The sequence below is a fragment of the Physeter macrocephalus genome, chromosome 20 (assembly GCF_002837175.3).
Source record: "Physeter macrocephalus isolate SW-GA chromosome 20, ASM283717v5, whole genome shotgun sequence".
In the NCBI taxonomy this organism is placed as follows: domain Eukaryota; kingdom Metazoa; phylum Chordata; class Mammalia; order Artiodactyla; family Physeteridae; genus Physeter; species Physeter macrocephalus.
The window spans coordinates 82,175,704-82,187,420 of NC_041233.1; the positions used below are offsets into that span (position 1 = coordinate 82,175,704).

The 11,717-nt window shown below is 62.5% G+C and overlaps 1 pseudogene; it reads left to right on the forward strand.

Moving 5' to 3' along the window:
- Nucleotides 1-7,666: 7,666 nt before the first annotated feature.
- On the forward strand, nucleotides 7,667-8,863 carry LOC114484578 (40S ribosomal protein S2-like; annotated as a pseudogene).
- The last annotated feature ends 2,854 nt before the right edge of the window (nucleotides 8,864-11,717 follow it).

The window sequence follows — 11,717 nt, forward strand, 5'->3', positions numbered from 1 at the left end:
CTGTTCTTTCCTAGAGGTCCTGTTGAAGAGCCACTTAGTGTAACTGCTGTCCCATCCCGCTAATGAGTCTTCTCTTTGAACTTGACCAAAACTGTTCACTAGGGAAACATGCACATTACCCTCAACACAATCAGTGTCCTGAGTCCTTGCTCTTCAAGCATTCCTGTTAGTGATGTGGTATAACAACAGCAACACCTACCTACCTGGTGCTGATGACATGTCAAGTAACTGTCCTGTATATTTGACACAGTGAATCGCTTACTTCCTCAACAACCTATAAGGTGGGCATTATCAACCCCATTTTATAGATGGGGAAACTGAGCACAGAGAGGTTAAGCCACCTGCTCCAGGTCACACAGTACCAGGTGGAGCTGGGATTTGGCCCTGGGTCACCCGGCTCCAGAGCTCCTTCCCTGGTGACTTGGAGGGAGGGCCATTCCAGTTCCCGGTGGCCAGAGGGCACTGAGCACAGGGTGGAGGGCTGGCCTGTGGATGGCGCCCCAACTGGCCCTAATGGGGCAGAGGGCTGGTGCAGGAGGTGGGGTGGGGAGAAGACTGACGATCACGGGAGCTGCCTTCTGCTGAAGGCCAGGCTCTGCTGGAAGCCCAGTGCTTGTTAGGTAGAAACTGCCAAGGACCCAAGCACAATGGGTGTCACAGGTGCCATTTTTGGCGTGGGGGGAACAGGTTCAGAAATTTTCCAAAGTCACTCGCCTAAGGGGGTGGTTGAGCTCCCAATCCCTGCACCTTCTGGACGCGGCGAATGGTCGTTCTCAGCAAGCGCTGGGGTGGAGGACAGCAGCCACTCGGTGCGGTCAGCCCCTCTGCTCGGGGCGAGCCCTTTCCCGCCCCGTGGGTCCCGGGTGGTTGCTGTCACCCCGGGGCATCCTGGGGGACAGCCAGGCGCTCACGGAGCAAGGCTCCCACCCTCTGTGCAAACAATGAAGTTCTCAATCAAGCGAGCAAAACGTTACAATGTGTGCTGTCCTCTTATCATGACAAATACACCCTGCTAATGACCCGGAGGACTGCATTTGAATTGAGCACCGTCTGCCCTTGGAGGGCTGTTCTGGGTGGCTGCAGGTCGCCCGCCCGGCCGACCCCTGTCTCCCCACACTCAATTTCCCTCGCCCTCCGCGAGGGCCCGGGTGCCAGGACGTGCGCAGGCCCGGCCGGCGCCATCCCGGGAGCAGGTGTGCGCCCTCGGGGCCGGGCTGGGGGAGGGGCGCGCCGGGCACGTGCGGGGAGGGGCTGCGCAGGCTCTGCGTCTTCCCCCTCCTGGAGGGCTGCGCGCAGCTTTCTGGAGGGGTCGACCGCAGTGCACCCCGCTTCTGGAGAGGTCGGCTCCCGGCACAACCCGCCTCTGGAGAGGTAAGTCCCGGTGCGCCTCCCTTCTGGAGGGGGTGGTCCAGGTGCGCCCCCTTTCTGGAAGGGCCGGCCTGGGCGCGTCTGCGCTGGCGCGGGGTCGCCTCGTCCCGGGAGACGTGCAGCCCCTGAGCCTGGCCGGGGGCCGCACTACCGTGGAGGACGCGCGCAGATACCAGGCCCGGAACCAGAGGTCGGAGCCGGTGGCCAGCCCTGCCTGTCTGGGTGGGGTCCCTGCCCCTGCCCGCCGTGTGCCGCGGTCGTGGGACCTGCAGGGGCGCCCCTCTGCCCCCAGCCACAGGGCCGGGTGACGGCAGGCGACGCCCAGGGCCCCGCGTGACGCTGAGCTTTCCACCCCGCCAGCCTGTCATAAACGGAAAGAGGTCCCCCAGGGGTTCTCAAGCGTCAGTTCTGTCGAATGCAGAACGGCCCAGGCCGGTGCGCTCGTCCTCCGGCCCCTGCTGGATTGTACAGGTCCGCTTGGACTTAGCGCGCGGCCAGCCCCGGAGTGGCCTCCACGCGGGCCGCGGACCTCCGGGCGGGCGGAGACGGCGCGTGCCCACGCGAGGGCGCTGCTCACCGCGCTGGCGGCCGGCCCGTGCCGCCTGCAGGGGCGGCCGCCGGGCGGCAGGGGGCGCGCGAGGACCGAGGAGCGCGCGGGAGCCGGCCCTCGGATACCGGAGCGCGCGTTCTGCCGTGTGCGCGCGCTGGGGGAGGAACCAGAAGCCGGAAACTTCCCCGGAGGGTGCCCGGCGCACTTATGCAGGTGCCGCTTGGCCGCGTTACACGCGTTCAGGTTCCGCCCTGGGCCCGACCCGGGACACGGAGGCCCCGGTGCCGAGGGAGTCGGGACTGGGACCCAGAGCCTGGTTCGGGGCGCTCCCCAACCCCGCTGCCCCCGTGGCCAGCCGGCCCTCCAGGGCCCCTCCGGGGATCTGGGCCGTCGGAGGCCGCTGTGGTCCGGGCGGCAGTGTCTGGGGAGCAGGGGACCCCAGCAGGGCGGGCACCCCGAGACCTCCGCCCTGCCCAGTCCTTGGGGGGCCCGGGTGTGTTGCGGATCCCGCGCCCCGGTGTCTGCGGTTCTGCGAGAGGGGACGCCTGCGACCCCTCCTGGCCTCGCTGCCTCGCTGCCAGCAGGGGGCAGCAGCCGGCACCCCCATCGCGCTTGAGTGCATCTCGCAGCCCACCCGGGTGATCCTGACGACTCCCGGGGGTGAGGGTCGAGCCCCGCTCTTCCCGAGCGGGTGTCCCCGCGCGCCCCTCCCAGTGCGCAGAGGGGACCGTGCCTGGTGCTCCCGCCCGGGCCTCAGCACACACAGGCCTCTGGCCTCTTTGGGGCCAGCTTCCCCTCCTGAGTCTTTTGTTTTTTAGCCCCAGTAAACCTTCCGTGTCCTCCAAAGGAGGAGCTGAGGGACCTTGGGGGACAGTGGGGACAATCAGGGCTTAGTTTTTTAAAAAGACTAATAGGCTTGAGTTTTTAGACTAGTTTCAGATTTACAGAAAAATGGGGTACAAAGTCCAGAGGGTTCCATATCCCCCTCAACACGCTGTTTCCCATATTATTAACAACTTACGCCAGTATGGCTGATTTGCTGTAATTAATGAACCAATATCGATACATTATCCTGAGCTAAAGTCCATACTTCACTGAGATTTCCGTAGTTTTTGCCTAATGTCCTTTTTCTGTCCCAGGGTCCTACCCAGGACCCCACATGACACTTAGTGGTAGTGTCTCCTGAGGCTCCTCCTGGCTGGGGCAGTTTCTCAGACTCTCCCTGTTTTCCATACACTTGGCAGTTTGAGGAGTACCGGTCAGGTGTTTTATAAGGTGTGTCTCTGCTGGGATTCAGCTGAGGTTTTTGTCGTGATTAGACAAGGGCACAGTGATTTTCGGGGAAGAAACCCGCAGAGGAAAGTGCCCTTCTCATCACGTCCTACCCAGGGTATGGGCCATACTTGCCACATGACTTATGGCTGCTGATGGTGACCTTGAGCGCCTGCCTGGGGTCTGTCTGTCAGGTGCCTCCCCGTCAGGTCATTGTTTCCCCCTGTTCATAGTGTCCTCTGGGAGGAAGTCACTGCACGGCCCACACTTAAGGGGCGTCGTTAGGGAGAGTAGCTAACTAACTACTTGGGGTTCTTCTACATGGAAGTTTTGGGAGATTTGTCCCTTTTTCCCATTTATTTATTTTTTCCAATAACATATGTATATCAGCATGGAGGGTAGGAGGAAGTATGGTTTCAGATTGCATAAGGCTGGTGGTCTGTACATGGCTTTTGTTATATGGGTCCCTATTCTTGTCTGTCTGGAATGTTTCAAATGAGGTGAAAAGAGAATGAATTTAGGACCGATATCCAGGGCCTGAACCAGGCTGGTGGACAGTCACTGTCCCCGTGGTGCCCCCGTGGCAGGGTGGCCGTACCTGCCCCTTCTCCCTGTCTGTGGTCACAGCCAGGGCTCCTGGGGCGCAGGCTGGACATCCCTTGGCATCCAGAACCTGCCGTCCTCAGGGTCCGGTCAGATGGGACCCCTAACCTGGGTTTGGGCCATGCCCACAGCCCAGTGAGGCGGGTCTGTGGTGACCTGGCCCCTCTCCTGAGCCCACCCTGCCTGCTTGGAGGGCTGCCCTCCTGGGCTGAAGGATGTGGGCTCATTATCTTGTCTGTCTTGGGGGAAGGTATTAGTTTGGCAGTTAATAAAGGGTTTTAATTAAAGAGGGAAGAATCATTTTGGCAAACCAGCCTCGTTCCCAAACTCAAACGAGTTGTCAAGGTTATAAGTTTGGTTCCTTTCCACCTGAGCCTCTGCTGTCTGTCCAGGGGGCACCTGGGGGAACCGGTCCCTCTCTTCCCTTTGAAGCCCCAGCAGCCATCCCACCCTCGCTTCTCCAGGTCACCCCCTCCTGCAGCCCCCGACCCCCAGCAGGTCCCGGTGGGCCCCCACCTGCTCCTCCCTCATGGGGTCCCGCCTCCTTCTAGCCTCTTCTCCGAGTGCCAGCCAGCGGGACTTCGACAAAACTTGAGATAATTGTCGGCTCACGTGCAGTTGTAAGAAATAACAGAGGAGACCTGGCTACCCTCACCCGGTGTCCCCCAGGGAGCGTCGTGCAGGGCACTGACAGCAGCGACACTGTCCCCTGGCCTCCATCAGATCCCACCAGTCTGTGTGCCCTCATGCGCGTCCTCGCGCGTGCCCTGTGTGCGTGTGTGTGTGTGGGGGGGGCACGTGTGTGTCCAGTTCTCTGCAGCTTTACCACGTGTAAACTCATGTACCCAGCTCCACTGTCAGGACACAGAACAGCCCATCCACCACCAGCCTCCCCCCTGCTGCTCTTCTGTGGCCCCAGCCGCCTCCGCCCCCCACCTGTGGCCAGTGAGACCTTTTCTAACCAGATCTCTCCCGCTCCCCGGTTCTCCCCTTGTCTCCTGACCCTCAGCCTCCATGGCTCAGCCACTGGGCTCTTGGTGATGGTGCCGGATGCGGCTCCTGACTCCAAGCTGCCCGGCGGGCTGGGTCTCTCTCTGGCCCTCCTTTGACCCTGCTCTTGCCCACAGGATGGGACAGCAAGGAGACGGGGGTCCCAGAGTCAGCCCCCGGCCCCTGTGCCTCTGCCGGAGTGGCGCCCACTGCCCCCACCAACGTCCTCCCCCTTCTCTCCCTGGGCCTCCCTTCCTCCACGGAGGCACGAGGCTCGTCCTGCTTGTCTGCTTCTGGCATCCACGTGGGTCCTTCGGCCACTCGGGGAGTCAGCGCAGCGGCTGAAGGCCCCCCTGTCGTAAGTGTGGGGCTGGACCTCGACCCGCAGGGGGACGGGGAGCCCCAGCAGGCCCCTGGGCGGTGGTGATGCGAACAGACACTCTGCTTGACGAAGCCCGGCCTGGGAGGGGAGGCAGGGGGGACCGTGCCGGGGAGGCTGGCCTCGAGGAGGCTGCGGCGGGAGTCCAGGTGCAGGCGGGCTGGACGCGGCTGTGGACGGGCGACGGAAGAGGTAAAGGCCATGTTTAGGTGTGAGCCCAGGTCACAGGGGAGGCCCCAGGCGGCAGTCCTCACAGCCACGCCGTGCCAAGGGCGTGTCCTGCATCAGTGTCAGGACCCCTGCCGGCCGCCTCCCTGCTGGGACGGGGGGCATCGGAGGGGGTGGAGTGTTGCAGGGTCTCCTCACCCGTGTGATTCTCAGCAGGCCCGTGTGTGGTCTCCTCGGCCCTCTTGTTGCAAAGCTGCACCTGGACGGGAGGCCCTGACCTGACCGTCACAGCGGGACTCTGGCTTGCAGAGCGGGGGAGCTGGGCGACACCACTCTGGGCGGCCTGGCCATCTGGTGAGACTCCTCCTTGCTGGGAGCGCTTGGTGTCGATCGTGCAGATAGGACGGCGCTGCTGTCACCTCCCGCCAGTGCTGTTGCCACCGTAGCTGCAACCCGCCCCTCCCCGCCGCCGCGCTCAGTGCCTCTGGGCCCTTGGGGGCCTCTGCGGCGGGGTGTGTGTGTGGGGTGTCGGGGGCTCTCCCACAGGCGGGATGCGCGGGGTCGGCCGGGGCTGGCTGGTGCGCCTTCACGGCTCAGCTGAGCCCCAGGGGCCCCCTCGTCTTCCCGCCCGGCCGGCCTGGGCCTGTCCTCGTGGTGGTCACAGGGTCCAAGACAGCGGGCGGACACGTGCAGAGCTCAGGCTGGCGCCGGTGCCCTGTCCTTTCCTCTGCAGCTGCAAAGCCAGCCCGGGTTCCAAAGGCAGAGGGAAACTCTGCCTCTTAGTGGGGGCTGCAGAGGTGCGCTGGGAGGGGCCAGGCTGCAGGGGCGGAGCAGAGCTGGGGTCCATGCCCCTGAGCCGGGGCAGCTGAGCTGCAGGCGACGACTGGCCCGGTGTCCCAGGCAGAGCCCGACGAGAGAGGCCTGTGTGTGCAGGCGTGTGTGGGTGTGCGTTGTGCACACGTGCATGTCCACACACCCGTGCATGGACCGGTGCACGCGTGTGGCAAGATTCATCCCGTTCTCGACACGTCCCTTTAGCATTCCCGCCCACAACCCCGGGACGTGTCTTGTGGAGCCAGCATCTGCGCCCAGATGCGGGCCAGGGCTGGAGCTCCAGCCTGGGGTCCGCAGCCCCGGACAGCGCGTGGTCCAGCTCTGCTGCCCAGGGGAGCCCCGAGGATGCTCGCACAGCCCCTCAGCTGCAGAGTGTTGCTGGGAGCACGAGTTAGTGCGGCCCCTGCTCTGGAGTGACCGTTCTCCACGACAGGATCCTCTGAGGCCCCGTGGACACAGCAGGCCACAGTGGGCACCAAGCGCCAACTTGTCTGACTTGGGCCAGGGCAGCATCCGGCCGGCCCGTCCATCCCACTGGAGGCTCAGGGCATCTGGGCTCCGCCTTCCCGACAGCAGTGGCCTGGTGTGGGCTGGGCTCCAGCCAACGCTGACCAGGCCGCCCCTTCCCAAGTGGAGGGGCCCATGGGCCCTGACGTCGGGGGAGGTCCCCTGGCCCCTACAACCCCGTCTGCCCCGAATCCTCCTTGTCGGCTGCAATCAGTCGGGTTTGCTGGAGCTTCCTTCTCCCGGCACAGAGGAGTAGTGTGAGCAGAGAGAATCTTTCTTTTATTAGGAAATAAGAACTGGGAACTGATTCCTTTTAGTGCTTATGGCTGAGACCCTCGACATAAAACAGAGAAAGGGATAACGATGCTACCGGCTTCTCCGCAAACCCCAGCAGCGGGGAGAGGCCTCCTAAGTGTTGTGTGTTACTGAGCTGAGTGGAAGCCGGGGAAGCATCACCTGCGAAGGTACCAGGTGCTCGCTCCCTCCTTTAAGCCCCACACGGCAGGTATCCTTGTCCCTCAGCACCAAAGTCAACACAGTGACCAAGGCAAATGGCTGTTGACAAGTTGCTGGGGACATGTTTGGCTGCCTGTGCAGGAATGTGAATAATTGATTTCAAATATAGCTCCAAACAGAAAATGTAATAAAATTTTGGCTAATAGAAGTTTGTCTGTTCTTTTCTTGCTAGAAGCAGCCCTTGGAGCTCTCTGAGAACTGTGTTCTCTCTTATCCTCCAGCTGGAGGTGGGGAAGGAAATTCCATCTGGGGTTGCAGGGCACACCTGGGTGCACTGTGACACTACCTCTCCCCCAGATGCCTGCCAAGGTCAAGTTCCTATAAAACCCTCACGGTTCTCACTGAGGTCCGAGTTGCAGAACATCGTGAAAGCATTTCGGTGTTATCACTTTGATGTAGACGATGCATCACAGATTTAGGTAGAAACAAGATACACTGGGGGCGTGCTTTTTCCCAGTTAGGGACACGTTCTGCACGCTCTTTTCATAAACATCTACATAAAAGCCTAATTCCGCCGCTTCTCCGTAAAAACACCGAAGGGCGGATGACACCGGTGCTGCGGGAGAGCCCGGAGGCCCCAGGGGCCCCTGGAGTGGGAGGCTGCGGTGGCTTCCTCGGAGGCTTTGGCAGCGGCAACCGGGGCCGGGCTCAGGCCCGGGGCTGAGGCCTCGGAGCTCGTGGAGGCAAGGCCGAGGACAAGGAGTGGCTCCCCGTCACCAAGCTGGGCCGCCTGGTCAAGGACGTGAAGATCAGGTCCCTGGAGGAGACCTGTCTCTTTCGTCTGCCCATCAAGGAATCTGAGATCATTGGGTTTTTCCTGGGGGCATCCCTCAAGGACGAGGTTTTGAAGATTATGCCTGGTCCAAAGCAGACCCGTGCTGGCCAGTGGATCAGGTTCGAGGCATTCGCTTCCATCGGGGATTACAAGGGACATGTCGGTTTGGGTGTCAAGTGCTCTAAGGAGGTAGCCACTGCCCTCCATGGGGCCATAATTCTGGCCCAGCTCCCCATCGTGCCCGTGTGGCGAGGCTCCTGGGGGGAACGAGATCGGCGGGCCCCATACCGTCCCTTCCCAGGCGGCTGGCCGCTGTGGCTCTGTCCTGGTGCTGCTCGTCTCTGCCCCCGGGGCACTGGCGTCATCTCAGCCCCTGTGCCCAGGAAGCTACTGCTGATGGCCGGAATTGACGACTGCTACATCCCGCCAGGGGCTGCCACCACCCTGGGCGACATTGCCAAGGCCACCTTTGATGCCATTTCCAAGACCTACAGGTGTCTCACCCCTGATCTCTGGAAAGAGTCGGTACTCACCAAGTCTCCGTAGCAGGAATTCACTGACCATCTTGTAAAGGCCCACGGAAACCAGGGTTTCCGTGCAGAGGACCCAGGCTACAGCTGGAGCCACCACGTTGTTTTATTTGAGAAAAATAAAGTAAATGAAGCCAGTTAGAAAAATAAGAAGAAAAGCCTCATTCCCCCTAAAACACCCTTTAACTTGCACTTGTTATTTTGCGCTTGCACGTGAGGCGACACTGCCCCCGGACCGGCTTCCAGGTGGGGCCCTGGGTCACGTGGTCTGGGTGACCCTGGCCACCCGCTCCCATCTCTGACTGCTGGACAGTGGCCCCCAGGTGGCCCGAAGGCCCACCCTCCTCCTGACGGCTGCTTCCAGAGCTCTGGTGGCTTCGTTGTTGCTGCTTGCTTCGTAAAACGCTCTGCTCTGCGGTTTGGATGTCACTTAGAAGTGAGACTTCAGAGGTTTATAACAGTGACGCGTGCCCTCAGAAGGGTTTGCCAGTCCCTGGAGGGTGGAAATCAGTGACGCTTGGCGCCGATCGCGATTTAGTTGCACTGTGCGCAGAGGGATGTCAGATCTCGAGGTGTTTGCGTGTCGGTGTGTCTGGCTCTGCCGAGCTGCTCATTGCCGCGTTTACGCTCTCAGTGTCTCCCGGCCCTGTCCAGCAGGTGTCTGTCTTTAGTGGCCTCCGGGGACGTCTGTGCTTCCTGGGCTCTCACCCTCCTTTAAGGATGGGGTCGGGGAGTCCGGGGTGCGTGGATGAGAGAGGGGACAGGGAGGGGAGAGGAGGAGACCTCCCCCTAAACGGGATCCTCTCTGGTTGGGGGAGCTGAGGGAACCTGGGACGTCTCCTGGGACGGTGGTGGGACCCAAGGAGGGGATCGAGGGAGGCGCGAGCAGCTGGGCCCCGGACGTGAGGCTCTCCTGGGGCGGGGCGGGCGGGAGGCCCCCAGCGGGGCTGTGACCCTGCGGGCTCCTTCCCCGACGTCTGGGCTTCGTGCCACAGGGAGGCCCCAGGAGTGACAGAGGAGCTGTCCTGCCTCTGAACCAACGTTCCTACGATTCAAAGCAAAGACAAGCAGTGCTGTCTCTAGAATCTGGGAGCCTTGCCCCCCATTCCCTCTGGCTATGGCAGCCCCACGCCACCCCCCATCTCCAGCTACCCTCTGCACAGGTGAGTCCTTACCTGTGCCACCCTGGTCATCACTGATGGCCTTCTGCCTCGGTTTGCTCATCTGTAAATGGGGCTGGCTGGAAGGGGTGTGGTGGAGGCCCCACGCGAGGGCTGGGGGTGCTGAGATGGGCCTCCCAGGATCCAGTCCCCCGGTGTCACGTGCAGGGTGGCAGCGTGCTGGGCACCGAGCGAGGGATGTGGGTGGAGAGGTGCAGGCTGGAAGGGAGGAGGGGCCCAGGGGGGCGCTTGGGGCAGGCGGGGGCCTCCCGGGGAGAGCAAACAGCAGCGAAGCCATAACGGGGGCTCTGGGGTCGAGGGTGGAGGGACCCAGGTCCCCGAGAGCAGCTGCCAAAGGGTTTTGTCGGGTGGGGTAAGAGCTGCCGTTCACCGAGAGGGCAACGTGCAGGGGTCCCACCTGGAGGAGCAGGTGCCACCACGCAGGTGAGGTGTCCGATGGGTGTGCCGGGACTGAGGGGCCCTGGGCGGGCAGGTGCCGGCCGGGCAGAGCACAGGCCGCTCGCTCCCTGGCGGCTGCCGTGTGTGCCGAGCCTCGGGGGGCCAGCTCTGCAGGGAGACTTGGGCAGCCCACGTGGAGGGGCCCGTCCAGGTTGCTCGGGGGTTGAGCCGAAAGCACAGGGGTTCCGAGCAGGCGGCGCGCGGGGCAGGACGCTCCCGGCCGCAGAGGACGGTGTCCCTGGGGGGATGATTCTGAGCCTGGGATGTGAGGGCGGCCACGCTCCTGCCCCTGAGGGGCTCGCTGCACCTCTGGGGACCCTGCCCGGAGCCGCTGTCGTCACCCTCCCCTGGGCAGGAAGAGGGGGTGGAGAAGCCCCCGTGTGCTTTCATTAGGGGAAACCTCTCTCCTGTGCGCAGCGGCCTCCCTGTACGTCGGCCAGACTGGAGCCGCGGCCCCAGGGTCCACCTCTGGCCGAGGGGAAGGGGTCCAGCGAAGGCGGTGGCCTGTCCTGACTCAGCCCTGGAGGTTGGGGGATGGGGATTATTGCTTCCAGCATGTGCACGTGGATTGATGGAGTGAGGACGGGTGAGCAGGCCGCCCTCAGAACGCTCCGTCTCCTTGAAGCCGAGAGCTTTGTCTACACACGTGATGAGCCGGAAAGGCAGCTTGAACATCAGGGGTTTGATGCAGGGGAGCCATGCCCACACCCCATCCTGAAGCCTCAGCCACTTTCGCTAACCATGTGCCTGGGATCGGGGCAGCGTCTGTGTGGGGCTGGGATTCTGAGTTACCTGTGCAGCCCAGGGTCAGTGTATGTGTGTGTGCAGAGTTCCACTCAAGGGTTGCACACTCAGTGCGCCACAGGGGTCCTGGGGTCCCGGTTTACAGGGCTTTTTGAAATGTGAAAAACCCCAGGAATGGACAGTCCTCCCCGCATCCCCCAGGCTGCCTCCCTCATTGCCCCCCCCGCGTGCCTGCCTGGGTTGTGAGCAGTGCCCTTCTGTTTGAGTGGGTGTCTTGCAACCTTCTGCATCCGGGCAGCTCACCCCCGGAGGAGGTCCCGGGCCCCGGCAGTGGGCAGAAGGGCCAGCCAGTGAGAGCCAAGTGCCCGCAGCCCCGCACCCATCAGCAGTGCCGGCCGGGGCCCCAGAGCCCCTCCATTCCCCTTGAAAGGATAACGGGAGACGACCACCATCTTTCAGAATTAACTTCTCCTTCCACTGAACATCAGAAGTCCCATAACTTCATTAGGAGCAATCAGAAACTCCATTTGCTTTTATTAGTTTGAACGCTGCTCTCAGGGCCACGTGTGGAGTGGCCCCAGAGGACAGGGCAGCGCACAGCACAGGAAGAGGAGAATCCAGCTGAAGGTCGCAGCCGCCATGACCTGCGGCCTGGCCCACAGACCGGCCTCTCCCATCAGACGCTTCTGGCCTTGAGGCAACCTTGGAGGCTGAGGACAGCTTTCTGTTTTGTTTTTTTTTTAAAATCTACATGCTTGGGCTTCCCTGGTGGCGCAGTGGTTGGGAGTCCGCCTGCCGATGCAGGGGACGCGGGTTCGTGCCCCGGTCCGGGAAGATCCCACGTGCCGCGGAGCGGCTGGGC